Source organism: Passer montanus, unplaced genomic scaffold, assembly GCF_014805655.1.
Source record: "Passer montanus isolate IOZ18808 unplaced genomic scaffold, ASM1480565v1 scaffold19, whole genome shotgun sequence".
Classification (NCBI taxonomy): Eukaryota; Metazoa; Chordata; class Aves; order Passeriformes; family Passeridae; genus Passer; species Passer montanus.
In genome coordinates, this window is record NW_024366480.1 from 13844182 (window position 1) to 13855869 (window position 11688).

The window sequence follows — 11688 nt, forward strand, 5'->3', positions numbered from 1 at the left end:
TGCAGAAATGTACACATGCTGAAAAAGGGGATACAAAGAGGAGGTACCTTCACTTTTAAAAACAGACAGTTGTTGAATTTGAACACCAGAGACACTTCAATTCTAAATACCCTTGAATTTGCTTTAATGGTAGAATTTTTAAATGACCAATCACTGATTTTCCCCAATTTTTAACTTTAATATGCAAAAGTTGGGTACTCTCAGCAGTTACCAGCTGATGATTTCATGGGGAAAAAAAGCCCCAACAACTAATTTCAAAGGCAGATTGGATCTCTGGATACCATTTTATCCAGATTAGCCATTTTGGGAGAGTGGCCAAGGTGGTCAAAAGTCCAGGTCAGGACTCTTCACTGGCTGAATTAACTCTTTTTGTGGAGAAGGAGAGCACTTTATTTATTTCAGGTCTCATGAGGTCTCCCAGTCTGTGTCCATCTTGTGGCATCTTACATATGAGGAAATTCTAAAAATAAAATAAGGCAAGGAAAACCACAGGCAGAACAGCTGTTGTTCTACCCAGACAAAGCTTTGAATTAAAGCCATTATGACGGACCAGACTCTGCAATTGAAAAGCCATTTACATTTTCAAGTCTGATTCCAACTGCAAATCTTCAGTTATATATATGACAGATTAAAAGACTCTGGCCTCACTGCACTTCTCCCTGGCAAGAGAAAAACCATCTGTACAGCATAGCTTGTGGTTGCTTCAACTCTGTAGGTACAAATTTTTAAAGGATATGGTGATATATTTTTTTCATTTCCCTTCCCTTTATTTTAGCATGCAGCAAAATCACGTGCGTGGCATTTTTCCCAACCCTGTGGTAGCTGGGACTCTGGCTCAGGAGACTGATGTGTTTTGATTTGCTCTTTTCCCTTAATTTGAGAGGCTACTGCACTATTTCCTTTGTGATCATACCAGCCAGAGTAAAAACCTTGTATGAATATATGGCTGCGAAAGCAGGAAAAAGAGCCAGGAACACTGCTCTTTTTCCAAGCACAGAGAGACAGTGAAAATGAGTGTACACCATGTAATAGGCTGCACAAATCCATCTGGAACTGACTCCCACAGCACTCAGGCCATGCTCTGGGCTACTCATGCCATGGGTATGGGATGAGGAATGACAGTCCTTCCACATGGAGCGCCAAGAACGAGCTTCCTGGAGGCCAGGCAAGCCTTGTTTTGTTAGTTTAATCACCATTTGAGAAGTACATGGCTCTTGTAAGAGTTGATGGAGGCAGCTCTCCCCTTTATTGCTGATACTGCAGCCAGAGGTGTTCCCATGCTCAAAGACCCCAGATATCACTGGGTCAACGTTTTTCCAGTGCACATGCAGCATCTTGCAAGGTACAGCCCTAATTTTGGAACATTTTGAAAAAGCAGTTGAAGAAATCAGGTGAAGAAGCTGAAGTTCTGCTGGGAAAACAAAAACAAAAGCAGAAACTACACCAAACTTAGGTAAATTCTTTGATCATTAGCTAAAATATGTGATAAGTAGAGCTTAGGGAAAAGAAAGTATTTGCTGTAATTTATTGTCAATAATAAACACCCCTGTGACCAGAGCTGTCAAGCACTGGGAGAGAGTGCACACCACATGCTTCTCCTTCACATGATATGACACATCTGAGAGGACACCAAGTATAATACCTGTGGGAGGACTGAATCAGACCCATTGCTTCTGTTCAAAAGGGATTGCTGCCTGAGAATGAAAAACCAAGAGGAAGGGATTTATTCAGACATTTACTCCTTGGTGCTTTACTGCTCAGGGCTATCTTCTCCCACTGCCAAGGGCATGGTTGCCGGCTGTGTCAGATATGCCACGCTGTGTGAACATTTCAGCCACCCCACAGAACCTGTGGCATCATTAGGTGACAGCAAAGAGTGCTCACCAAACACACCACTAATGCCACGCAGCACCACATACAACCTGGACCTCATTTGGTGTGGATAGTATAATAACAACTATAACAGCATAAACATCAAATTCTAGAGCATGAAGTGTGTGCACTTGAAAATATATACTAATTGAAACATCAGCTAGAGGACTTTTGAGTTGCCTTCTAATCATGCAACTATATATAGCTGCAGAGCAAATATATATATATATCAGAGCAAATTATGTCATTTATATGCCAACCAAAGAGAGAAGGAAAAAAAAAATTAGAGAGCATTGTAGTGAGTATAACACTTAACTTCAGAATTTGAATTTAATGGAGCAGCGGTTTTTTCCAGTAGTGCTCACACCATGGTTATGAGTTTTAAAAGAGACTGTTCCATGCCCCTAACTCAATGCCATTGTAGTTTAGGCAATAGAAGTTAGAGATATCTCAATATTTTTCCAGGAAATCAGGTGAAGTATGCCCCATGTTTTAAAAATTCTCTATAGCCTGACAACAGAAGATTCACCCAGCAGAGGTCCATCCCTCTATTCAAAGATTCTCTGCAAACACACTCAGTCTATAGAGTCCTTTCTCCAGGGGAGTCAAACAGACTAAATCCTGCCACTGTCACACAAGATTTCTATTTGTAGCAGTCTGCCACAAAACCAGTTCATTTTTCTTCCTTGCTTGTCAGATCTCATTTTTACCAAATAAAACAGTAGTTTGCTGTAATAATTAAAGTCTGAGGTTGGCAGAGTTGTAGGAGATATGAGTACCACCATCAGTTTTCTTGATGACATTTGGCAAAGATCTAAATGCCTGGTGTGGTAAATCGCTTAAATTTTTGCTTGGCTTTAAACATATCACTGGGTCTATTCATCAATGCCTAAAAGACTCTTCACCCCAGTTTCTCTCACTATTCACTACAGATGCTGATGAATTTTTTCACCCAAAGAACAGTTTTGTGAGTATTCCCACAGAAACACCTGCAAAATATTTTAAGGAAGTTGGCTGAAAGGTGGGGTAGAAATATAAACACACAGAAAAAATGCACTAGTTCACAAGATATTTGTAACTGACTAAGGAAAACCACTCTTTGCCTCATTTACAAAACAGATAGCAGCTGACCAAAGCAATTACTGCTTCTCCTTACATGAAAGGCCGATACTGAGTAGGTAGACAGAATTTAGGAGGTTGGGTTTAAGAACAGGACTCTGATGTCGACTCTATCCCTCCTTTTGTAAAAGCAGCACAAATGTTGTGCTATATCTGTAGAGAAAAACAGGAACTTGCATTGTTGCCATATATACTGCAAAACTAAGGTCTACCAGTCCTTGCCTGTGAGAACAGGGACACAGAAGCAGTGAGATATGGCAACACTGACTGGCTGCAAACAGCATCACCACTGCTCCAGGAAGATTGATCCCACCAGCAGCTCCTCCCAGTTTCCCCTTTGCCAAATGCCTCCAGCCAAAAAGCTGGGATAAGATCTGTGTGTACTCCTTGCTCTGCTTCAGATGGCCTTTCTTGCAACACCTCTTCCTCTGATTCACACTTTTCTCCTGTGAAGAAGCCACAGAGGTTTTAAAACATTTTTAGATCCACAGCTTCACCAAGAAAATGGCCCTGCTGCCTGCTCTTGAAACAGAAATTACTCTTCCAGACCTGGATTTTAAAAGAAGGCTCCATGTGGTTATATTTAGTCTCCCTAGAGTCTAATAGATACCTGAATAATCTTAGGAACCTGCAGGTGAATACTTTGGAAAATGATTGCTGTTCCCTTGGGTAACCCAGGGAAGTAATTTATATGTGAAACTTTAGTAGGTGAGTTATATATATCATGAAAAAATGTTAGATAGAAATGATTGATAGAAAGCTGTAGTCAGGTGTTATATTTTGACATTTGAGTATTTTTACCTTCAGGTTAGAAACCACACTGTTACCTGAGCACCCCTACTGCCATGAAGCACAGCGGCACCTCAGATTACTAATCCTACCTAAAAATTCAGGGGGAAATATATTTTGTTTGGTGGACTGACTTTGTGTATTAGGCAACTCTTTGCACATATTTCTCCATGCAATGAGTTCTCTTTTTTTTCCTCCCACCTGCTCTGAAGGAGTGCAAAACAACATGAAAACAAGGAGAAAATGTACCACAATATCACTTAAGTTGGCACTTAGAGTCAAGGGAAAGTAAAGAAAGTGAGACTAATTCCAGTGTCTCCTTCCCCTTCAACTTCTTCCTCAAGAGCCAGGGGAACTTTATTGTGTGGTAGCAAATGCTCTTCTTCAGCTGTTTGACCAGCTCCCTAGGTTCAGTGAAACACAGGAATTTGTCTAGGAATTTTTCTTTGGAGCTACCTCCATGCTTCTAATATATGCTAGCAGACTGTATTTTTAACAATGATCTAGTGAAACCTTGTTTCTGAATTGTTTTTGCAAATCTGTTGTTGTCACACCTCTGAGAACAAGCTCCAACAACTGGTTTAAAATCCAAAACCATAGCTCAGGGGCTCAGTTTCTTATGCTGCCATACAAACACTCTTGTTTTAATTACATAATTGTGAAATTCCTCAACAATAAAAAGGCCAGTGGCCAGTAACTATGCCAAAGTATTCGAATAGTTAGAGAACTCAAGTCTCATTATGAAGAATTCAATACCAAATGTAGTGAGGAAACTGAAATTGTTAATATAATGATTGTGAATATTCAAAGAATCCAGACTTGTGAGAGTCTGAGGAACCAGCCTGGAAAAAGACAGTTTCTAATAGCAGCAAGCACTTGGAGATAACTGACAAAAATGTAAACACTCTGCAGATTCCAAGCCTGTTCAGATGTTTTGATTGAACAAGCTATACTTCCAAATGCCTTTCCATACTTCAGTAAGTGAACTGTGTTTTAGTAGTTAGACAATTGCACTAAGGAAATGGTCAAAGAAAGAAAGAAAACAAGAAAACCTCTGGGGCATTTATATCATGGGGAGGCTTATTGATATTGCAGGGATTTTAAAGTGATTGGTTTCTCTAAAGCAATAAGAGTGACTAATTTCCCTTTCAATGAATCCACATATGCTCAGTTCTCAGGTTTTGAAAGGCAGCCAAAGCAACATTCTTTCAGGATTTAAGTTGGTATAAATAAAGTATAACAGAGAGCCCCAATAGCAAAGTTTATCAATGACACATGCCTTAGTTAGAATTTACACACGAACATGGCTGGATTTTTTCACTTTGTTTTCATATGGCTCTTAAAGAATGTCATCAGTTGCCATAAGCTGGCAGTTTCCAGCCAAAATCCATCTGAGAGGGGGACACAAAACCCCCATGCATGGACAATCTAGAATGACATTTAGAGAGCAGAAGGTTGAGGTGAAACACAAGTCACCAAAGAGCTTTACAAACTTTTACTTTACAAACTTCCATTTGGGTATGGAGAACTTATGGGTTTTGCAGTGTCGAAAAAAAAAAAACCAACCCAAAACAGAACCCAGAGATTTAGTAGAAAGGAACATATTCATAAAGTGAGCTGGGAGATGTGACATGTACAGTTTGCTGCTGGTTCTCAATATGCTTTTTGGGTTCTTTTTCAAGTATCTTAATAAAATTGTTAGCTGTAGACCTTACATGCTTTAAGATACTATACTGAACTTCACTACCGTTTTTAAAATATTTTCCCCTTCTTTCTTCACTCTTTGTTAAGGAGAACCAACATGTGAGAACAGCACGTAGTGGATCATGCAATAATTGTCCTAGAGGATCCCTTCTTGTAAATTATACCCTGTGCTGAAGTACAGAAGAGATACAGCAGTGAACAGTGCAACAACTTCTGATACAAAACCTTCACCTAGATAGTTTTCCTTGTTTAGGGAGATTTTTTGATGAATTCCTGCTATGCAGCTTCAGCAGGGCTTTTCCTGATTGCATCTCTGTAGCTTGAAATACAAGAGTTGATTCCTTTTTTTTCTCTTTCCTTTGCACATCAGAGGTTATTTGGACTGGGCTAAACACTGGTGGGAACCATTCCTCATGAACCAAGCCCCACACAGAGAACTCTTGGGCACCCAAATTAAAACATTTGCAGCATGGTGGATTTCTTCCAGAGCAGGCTGAACATTTGATTTAAGATGGGCTCTCCATGCTTTAGCTTCTTTTATTCCTCCAAGGGTTCCTTCTCTCCCTCTCCACTGAGCCCAAGCTCACCCTCCAGCCCTCATAACTCTGACCCCTTCTTACCCCTTACTCCCATTTCCTTCCCCTTGAGGGTGGGCCATCACACTTCCTCCATTCACATGTGTCTTTCTGGGATTCTCCCTCTCTTGCCATTCTAACTTTCTTGACTTCTTCCTTACTACCCTAGTGTTGGATTGCTTTGTATCTTTGCTCTCTCATTTCAAATTTATAGTCAAAGAAAAGCTCATTTTCAAAAGCTTATGATCAGACTTAGTTGCCTACCTCTTCCACTGGCTTTTGTATGTTTTTTTTATGTGTATGTTTGAACTAGAAGTTCTTTGGGGCAGAGCTGTATTTTTCCTGAATATTGACATGGAAGGTCAAAAAGAAGACAAGAAGGAATGAGCTTCAGTAGTGCAATCCAAAGGAACTGAATTTGCAAAAATGGTATGATTTTTCAGTAGCATAGTCACAAAACAACAATATTCATATCAGAATTCAAACCACTGGGAGATGTGAAAGTAACTCCAGGCACTTGTGGTACAGAAGCTTAGGTGTCTCGTCCAGAAGATGCCTTCCTGCATTCTTTAATAACTAAGTTTGACATTATCATGCACTCCTGAATTAAATCAAATGGGTTCCATGTCAGAGTATGCTCAAAATGAGAGGCACATTGTAAGGAAATTCTAGCTAAAGAAATGTCTAACTAATCCAAGTTCTCTGCTGAAATCAGTAGTATTGTTAGGTTAGAATTCAAAGAATATTGCTGTGCTAGGGGAAGAGCTGTTGATAGCATGATTTTTTTGAGTAGCATCCAGATTGTGAGACTTCACTTCTGAAAAAAAGCCAGATTGCCATAGTCTTCATAGCACAGAGGTATGAATTTTAGTAAATTCTTTTGGCAAAAAAAACCACCCACATTCTCTACACTGTGACAAAACAAACGATATACGGTAAACACTTCTGCAAGGTTTTGACACTAAGGTCAAATCCCTGGTCTTGATCATTTAAGACCTTAGTGGGCCATTTGACAATTATTGTTGTTTGTGATCATATTTCCATCTATCTGCAGATATAAATTTATATAAATAAAGTATAATACCTGGCAGTATTCCAGATGTTCTATGCCAGCAAGTCCCACGTCCCAGATAAAAGATGAGGAGTAGAAAGATCAGTCATTCTCACATTCAAATAGGAAGCAGTCTTCTGGGTGAATGCAGGTAAATGAACCTTTCCAAGCCACTCTTACCAAATTATTTGGAAAATGCCACTATGGTTGTGTTTGAGGGAAGAGATGAGAATCTTGACTCCATGTTTCAGAAGTCTGATATATTATATTATATTAAAATGCTATACTAAAAAGAATAGAAAGAAAGGATCCTGGAGAGGAGAGAATAACAAAAGCTCATGACTCTCAGAGTCCACACAGCTAGACCATGACTGGTCATTAAGTAGAAACATCTCACATGGACCAATGAAAGATGCACCTGTTGCATTCCACAGCAGCAGATAATTATTGCTTTTCTTTTCCTCTGAGGCATAGCTTCTCAGGAGAAAAATCCTGGGAGAAGGGATTTTCCATAAAATATCACAGAGACGCGCCACCAAAATACAAAATAGATCAGTAAAATATTTCTGCTGTAACTGATATGAGAAAATGGGATCATATGGTATGTAATCTCCAGCAATTTATTCAATAAATCAAAAGAAAACCCTGAAAGTATTAAATGTGCCAGAACATCATCATGAGATTCAACAAACATAAAAGTTGCATGTATATTCTGGTGTAAAGTGTAATACACTAATACAATGCAGAAAGATTCTCTATTACTCACTTTATAAAAATGTTATTTAAGTTTTCCTGAGGGGCTGTGCTTTGTGTTAATCTAGCTTCTCCTTCATCAGTCCACACATTATTAATTGTATCTCACAGTCAGTAACAAGCTGCAGTGGCTGGCAGGACGCCACCTTAAAATTAAGTGCCTAAGGTAGGACACCTTGACTTCATCAATGTTTAAAAGATAAAACTGCCTTGTGCAACTTCCCATGACTGTTGTGGAAATAACAGGTAAGCTATTTAAACCAGGTTCCTAAGGCAATTTATCCACCTCTCATGCTGTAGTTCTACACTGGAGGGTGTGCAAGGTGGTGGGGAAGGAAGTGGGTTGAGAAGAAAAGCAGTTAAGCATGAGGGCTGGCAGCAAGGAGGGAGAGCAAAGCACTAAGCCCTAGTGCCATAAGAGATGAGAGGCTTCGGAGTCTCCAGACATGCCCTTCTACAGGAATGATAACAGAAATTAAAATGGAAACTCAGATTGGTCTCGGAACAGGATTTTACTCCAAAAGACAGCATCTGGGTGACGTTTTTTGTAATTCCAGCTACACAGCCTCTTGACACAAGATGATAGAACACCTGTTCTATCAACTGACCTCTGACTGCAGAGGTGTCCTGAGATACTGTTGCTGTTGATTGCTTTCATCCATCTGAGCTTTCAGCAGCTGATAGCTTTAAATCCGGGCTGAAAAATTATTTTTCTTACAATACTTGTAGAGAAAGCAGTATTTACTTCTTTTTTCTCCCCTTAGCTTCCCACCTAGCACACACTAGAAGACACAGCTTTTTCTAACATACTGCTATCTAATTCATAATTAGCTACATTAATATGACTGACTCCTCTTTATATGCAGGATAATTGCGGCATTTTAATTTACAGGTACGCAGCACTACTCCTCTGACTGAGTTTCTGATCCCCAAAACCAGATTTTGCCTGACAGCCCAGAGCAGAGTGGGACACCTCTGTTAGGGAGGTGATGAGGATGGCCCTAAGCGATGCCGTCGGATGTGGCACGGTGGCTCCACCACGTGGGAAGCAGGAGTGCCACGCTGCTGGCACTGCTGGGAACGGGGCTCTGCCCGGGGAGCGCAGCAGCTGCCGGGGCGAGAACTTCAGGCACTGCAGCCTCGTCTGTCCACAGCCCAACGCGAGCACTGACAGCCCAGCGCTCATCCCCACCTCTCCGCGAGAAAGTAACAAACACCGCTCCAAACAGGATAAATAAATCACTATTAAATTCCATTGTTCTTCCTCTTTATCTGTTCCTACATCAAGGGAAAAAACTCCTGTCATGTTTTACTCATCAACAAATATACTGCACTGCTTTTTTCAGTATGTTGGCAGCTCTTCTCTCTGTTCGTCTAAAACATTAGTCTTGGCTTAAGGAATATTTTTAGTCAAAAAACCGCTCCATTTTCTTTAGCAGCATCTCCTTAGAACACTTCTACTTTCACTTTTAACCATCTTTTAAAAGTTAAAGCTTTTTTAATAACCAATTCAGAGAGCTCCGTGGTTCTCTTTCTTACAGCAAGAGATGGGAGCTAGAATAATCTCAAATGGCCTTTGATTCTTGATATGATTTATTAAAGTAAGAGATGAGAAATAGTGGCGTGGGGGAAGACAACTTTCTCCCAAACCTGAATGAACATTCAGCAAGTCTCACAGCACACGCAGGTGACTCATTCAAAAAGACAGATCATGTGGAGCCTGTTTTCCATGTCATGAAGCCCCTTTCCCCATGGTCCGAAATGAACTGGCATGGCTCTGGCACAGCCCACATTCCTCAGGCAGTGTCAAACAATGGTTTCAGCGACAGGTGAGGTGACAAACTCCGGGCTGGCAGCGTGCCTCCTGCTCCCCGTCAGCGGAGCAGCGCCTGCAGCCAGCCACCTCCCTGCCCCTCCCGCTAAACCTTCCTTTGCTGGGCTAACACTTCCCTCTCCCGGCACAAAAGCTCACTGCAGCCACACCACACCATTAAAAAAACCCACTTTCCCATCTATCCTTTCATGCTTTATTTTAAATATTTGCATTTCATAATGATAATACATTTTATTTTAATGTTACTCGCCTCTCTCCCCATATGAACGGGATATTGGATGTTTGAGCTTTTTCCCACCTTTGAACAAGAGTCTGGCAGTACTTGAGCTTTTGGCCAGACACCAAAGGTCCCCTCTAACCCAAACAATTCCATGATTCTCATTCTATGATCATGATAAAAGTAATTTCTGCTGGAAATATTTCTGTCGCCGAGGAGGTATCTGTAAAATGTTGCTCAACCTGTAAATTGTCAGCACTGAGGTGATTTTACTGATGCTAGAAATAAGTCCCTAATCATTTTTCTTCAGTGATACTTTGAAAATGGTGGCAGACTGTGATCTAGGAGTGTTTATCAGGAAAAAAAAAAAACAAAAAAAAACCAGCAGCTACATCTGTAAAGTCATTTCCACTTTGGCAACAGTGAAATATAAAAGGGCTGGGCAGAAGTCTGATGAGAAGCTGAGGTTGCTTAGCCTGCAGAAAAGGAGGTTCAGGTTGTTGTTCAAAATAGGTTATTTCACCTGATATTCAAGAAGTCAATCCACAAGCTGAGTCGAGGAATTTTATTTATTTACAGTCCCAAGCAGACAGGGCTGCTGAGTGGCAAATCCACAAAGCCTGCATGCTGATTACCAAGATGTTTCACTATTTATACATTTTAGCAAACAGAGGTATTAATGCTCACTGGCTACAAGTTCCACATTAATTTGTATTCCATCTTCTGTTGGCTAAATAATTCCCTTATTCTCATGCTAATTATTCTATATGGTCGGGCCTTCTCCTGAGTCGGTGGGTTTCTTGAGCCCATGAGTCACAGCCTCCCTGTCAGAATTACCTTTCACCCAGCTCCAGCCCATTCCAGCACAGCTGCAGAGCTGGCTTTGTTAATTCCATCCTTATCTCAGGAGCTCTGCCAAATGAAATAAATGGGCAGGAGATCCTTCTCCTTTTTTATGCCTTTATTAAAAAAGAATCAGGTCAGATGGGGAGAAATTGACGGGTCGCGCCCACACCGCCACCGCCGGTGCTCCCAGGAGGAGGAGGATGATGTAGGTTTGTCCGCTGGTCTGCAGTCAGAACTAGGGATTCCGTTCTCACGAAAAATTAGGAGATTCCGCCGTCCTTTTTTATGCCTTTATTAAAAAGAATCAGGTCAGGTGGGGAGAAATCGACAGGTCGCGCCCACACCGCCGGTGCTCCCAGGAGGAGGAGGATGATGTAGCTTTGTCCGCTGGTCTGCAGTCGGAGCTGGGGATTCCGCCTTCACAAAAGACTAGGAGAGTCCACCTTTTTTGGTCCAACACCCTGGGTCCTCTTTCTAGTTAGCATCTTTTGAGGTTAGGGTGAGAAGCAAAAAGGATCTAAGCAGGCACGGGCCTACGCTCCCCTCCCTAGACATCACCTAGGTCACTTAGTTCTATGTTGGCTCATAATTTTTTAGGGGTTTTCCTGGAAAACTGCAAAAATTGGTGCAATGCGTTTCTCATCTGCATACTAGCTCTGATGCCACTCCCATTCTCCTGGTACCTGCAGGGTCCCGGTGTCATTCCCTGGCAAGCATCAGCGGGACAATGGTCAATCACCAACCATTAGCAGGTAATTGAAGAAGAACTCTTAACAATGAAGATAACTTAACAGCACTGGTCCAATCCGTTTTAACTCTGCAACTTTAAAAAAAAATAGATAACTTTTTATTCATAACACCAAACGTTCTGGTGCCTGTGAATTCTGCATTCTTTTGTGTCCACTCTCAGTGCCACATCCTTCTCCCC